Source organism: Hetaerina americana, unplaced genomic scaffold (genome assembly GCF_022747635.1).
Source record: "Hetaerina americana unplaced genomic scaffold, ioHetAmer1.1.p SCAF_23, whole genome shotgun sequence".
Lineage (NCBI taxonomy): Eukaryota > Metazoa > Arthropoda > Insecta > Odonata > Calopterygidae > Hetaerina > Hetaerina americana.
In genome coordinates, this window is record NW_027286797.1 from 2,503 (window position 1) to 7,039 (window position 4,537).

The following is a 4,537-nucleotide window of genomic DNA, read 5'->3' on the forward strand; positions in this document are numbered from 1 at the left end:
TATGTAATGTTAAGACCTTTATGGTCCCTTAGGTAAATATGACCCATGGTTCTTGAATTGCCGCGCAAGTGACTACCAAAAGAAATTACATTCGGAAGCCTTAGGGAGTTGACACAAACTGAAAACAGCTTCAAAAACCGGACTGGAGCGAAGGGTGGTCTCGGAATACTTTGCGAGAATTTAAACCGAGAGATCACTTTGATTGTATGAAAAGATTTTTTGAACGCTATTACAAGGCAAAATTCGATGGTCCCACGCCACATTTTCTCGACAAAGGCCGTCCTTTGATTTATTTTCTTTTCGGGATATATGCAGATTTTGTAGCTATCCCTTTGAATTTGTACTAGCAATGACATTGTTACCATCCGTAATATTAATGCACCAGACAAAAGGCGATGGAGAAACGGAACTAAACACAAATGGCATTTACTTTTCAATTCTCTGAATTAATAACAATAAATATTTAAAAAATCAACAAATGTACGCCATAGAAACAAAAAATCAATTTAAGTACATTCAACTGCTACGCTGAAGTAACTTCAAAGAAATGATAACGTTTTTGCTTATTTATTTGCCTCGAGTCCTCTAATCTCCGCAGTGTTGATTCTCTTGGCCTCTTGTAATAAATCTGACACCATAATTACGGCGACTTGAGGAGTGTTATTATAAATGGTCTTGTCGTAGCCACAGTTGACTTCTCGTAGTCATTGCCGAGAATAATACGTATATTTTCCTTTTTCCTTAAGATAAAGCGCGACGGTCGACCCAATCAATGAAATTGGATATGCCGACTTCATTGTGATGTCGCGGTGAATTTTCCGAGGCGGCCGCCTGTTTTTGTGGGCCTCGATATTCCGTACCATTTATTTATCCTGGAAAAACGCTGGACGACTTTTAAATGGCTGACTATGGAGTCTAGATACTTGTCTGTGGCATGGATGGACGAGCTTCGTTTAACACTTCCCCGGGTAACTGGGATAGAAAAACTTTTTGGGGGTCGCTTGCACTTTTCTAATTGCAAGGGTTTTGATGTCTGGTGTCGCGTCATTATTGACCGTTTCAAGTGATATGGCTCACATAGAGTCGTTATAATTTTACTGAAAATATTGTAAATTAGCATTTGCGTGCACTAGAACTGAAATTATAAGGGTATTACCCTTGATCATCTTCCCACTTCTACCTTAATTACTAAAAATTTGGTCTTTTGTTAGGTAGTTTCAAATATAATCGAAGCACTTCCTTGATTCATATAATTTTTTCTTTGAAATTAAATGTGCTCATTGCTTAGACGAAAATAACATAGTAGAATATCTGAAGGATTTGAGTTATGCCATGCCCCGTTTCATTTGATCCTCAGTGCCTATTCGTAATGTGAATACAATAAAGCCTCGTAAACTGGTAACTGAGACAGTTAACCATTCAAAGAGCATATATGTTAGAATTAACAAATATACGTTTATGTTAGGGTAAACTTTGCGCGGAACTAATTTCTCTAACAGCCCCGATTTCCTCTTTCGAAATTTTAACCGACACAGGCTGAAATTCGCTCATAAAGAAAGCTAACGCCGCACACAGGCACTCCTTTACCGGCAGTTCGAACCAACTTCGCGTATGTTCTTAGTTGTAATAATAATAAACTATGTAATATTTGAATATTTCAAATCGTAGCCTCTAATTTTTCGCTCACCTACGTTTCCACACTCTAAGAGAGATTTTTATAATTTTTTTGTAAGTTTGTTCCTGATTACCAACGGAGAATACCAATTACCCGTAAGAACCAAGGAGATAGTGATCTGTATGTATGTAACTTAAATTCAAACTATTGGGGTATATGTCATGGCTCATACCATTGTTGGAGGGTTGCCTCTGAGGGAAAAAGTCGTCTTCACAATAACAGAATGATATTGAAGGATATAAATACTAATATAGAAACATTTTTTGCTACCACTTGGCGTGGGTTGGGTTTTTTTTGGGTTTCTTGGGTACCGCCTGGAATTGACTGTTTTTTCTGGTTAAAAATTAATTTGTTTGTATTCGAGTGCATATAATGAGACTGGAGCAGTGCCATAGGAACAAGGGCCCAAAGAGGGGCACTTGCTCCCCTGGCCTCCAAAATCTGACTTTTTTTATATTGCTGAGAACTTGCCGCTACTTTTTGGGGTTGTAGATGGATTGGTCTTATCAGTGTCGAGGATGACTTCTACATTACTTCCTATAGTACTGTTTTGTTAAATTTCAATTATTCTGTTTTATGATTACATAGTTTACTACTTCAATTGAGTATTTTCTTATTATTTTCCTTTTGGGAATATTCTGGCCCAGCGATTGTTTAAGGCTAATGGTTTTTAATTCAAGCTTCAAGTACCTATATAATCAGTAATCAAAAGTGTCCTCAGGATAATGAATTATTCGATGATAAGGTGTTAGGAAAAAAATATTTAGCAGGGTATTAACTGCTGGCCCACTGATGATGACACTAGCACACTGGGTAAAAGTTAGCTCACTGTTGATGACAGGATTCACTTGTTTTGTTGATTAAGTAGCACAGGACTGATTTTCCCCTGGCCCAACCCTAGCACCCTGTTGAACTCCCTGGCCTGAAGCTTTTTTGTTTCATCCCTTAAGGTTGCTTTTGTTTACTTCCAATGGATAAAAAAGAATAATGATTTCACATATAATACTGTAACCATATGTTTATACAATTTTTTAGAGCTTGGAAACTCATCAAAAATGTATGAATCTGTGTGCGTGAAATATTTTTGTTTCAAAGCATTAATCACAGAAAGACATCTTGTGGGTATTATATGAATTTTCTGTGGATTTTATTTTTTGCCTAACTAATGGACAATGTATTAAATGTGCTTTTGGCAACACAGGGACATAATCGGCAGTAAGAGTGACAACTATATTTTTATATTAAAGTTTTCTTCTAAATGTGCATTAAAAATCAACAATTTCAGATTGTAAAAATCATTCGCCTTGACCGTGATGAATTTACACCCTGAAATTGTTGCATTGTGATGCACATTTAGTGGACTCCGCCAAAAGTTGCTGCCGCAGGATCTCCCACAGTTTCTTGGAATTTATCCAATTTTCTTGTTGGCCTTTACCGATTTCCATATTAATAATTCTCATGTACTCTGAGCAATATTCGAGCTCAATGAAGTCAATATCAGCTCAGGCATAGGCACTCCTCAGTTGCCCCCAAAGCTCTAGGTCGACGACCAGTCTTAAATTTTTGTTGAAACAATAGCAAATGATTATCAGTAATTTTTATGTATAATTCTTATTGAAGATGCTTGGTTGACAAATATTGCTCAATCCTCTTATATGAAAGTTGTCTTTGCTCAATATTGCTGATGCACATTGACATAATATTGTGATATTTTTGTCTTGCCAGGTTATTAACAAACAAGGAGAGGCAAGTTTCACATCCAATGATGAAAAGATATTCAGCAGCTATCTTCAGTTTTGTTGAATTGGGCTTCGCAATGCTCAATTATATGAGAAAAGCCAGCTCGAAGTAAAAAGGAATCAGGCAAGAGTTTTGGTTATTGAAGACTTTTTTTGGGATTTGAAATGTAAATTGCTTTCCCTTTTTTGTGCAGCCTGTAATATTTCCTTACTTCCTTAAAGGTATTGCTTGATCTTGCTAGAATGATATTTGAGGAACAAAGTACAATAGAACACATGGTGTACAGAATACTTACGCACACTCAGTCCTTAATTCAGTGCCAACGTGTTCAGGTAAATATTGGTCCTGTTTCTAATTTGAAACCTATGCTTAAACAGTGTATTACAGACATTGAACACTCCATATTTCCATTTAGTTAACGCAAAATTATTTTAGGTGCTCTTAGTGCATGAAGCATCGAAAGGAAGTTTTTCTAGGGTGTTTGACCTTGAGGCTAGTGACCTTAATTCTGAAGATGTTGATTCTCGAATTAGGTGAGTAAAATGAAAACCTTTCTTTCCATACTGCAGGAATACTATTTTCACCTCATGAGTTATGTCGTCTTAATTACTGCAATCCTGAGAAAAAGTAGCATGGCCTTCAGCTCTTAACCTATGAAATAACCTATTTGTTGTAAAAAATCAGTCATCAATGGTAATCATGCAAATAAATTTTTCCTCCAGATATATTAGTTGCCATTTTAGTTAATGAAGTAAACCTACTGTGTATTTTGAGAGGTTTTAAATTTGGAGAAGCCCTTGCTTCATGCTTATGTATTACCACAAATATTTATGAAAACGTGATAATAACATTTGAGGAAGCCTAAAGTTTGTTTATGAAATGTTTGAATTATGTATCGAGTCATTATTTTCTGCTTTAATTTTCTTGTCTCGAATATACTGTTGTACCCTACATTTCTTGTCTACCTTTTCTTCTCTCGGCTACCATCCATCCCCTGGTTTAATTTTATAAAGGTGTTTTATTTTAGAATAAAAAATATTGCACGAATAACTTGATGAAAGTTCATTTGGTATTGTGACCTGTATATTTCTTCTTTCGCATCCTTTTACTAGGCAGTGCTGC

At 36.0% G+C, this 4,537-nt stretch overlaps 1 long non-coding RNA gene across 1 annotated transcript; it reads left to right on the plus strand.

Moving 5' to 3' along the window:
- The first annotated feature begins 3,497 nt into the window (after window positions 1-3,497).
- On the plus strand, window positions 3,498-4,049 carry LOC139689428 (uncharacterized). The gene is made up of 3 exons (XR_011701325.1): window positions 3,498-3,538; window positions 3,637-3,747; window positions 3,851-4,049. It is a non-coding gene; the product is annotated as an uncharacterized lncRNA (long non-coding RNA).
- Window positions 4,050-4,537: the final 488 nt, after the last annotated feature.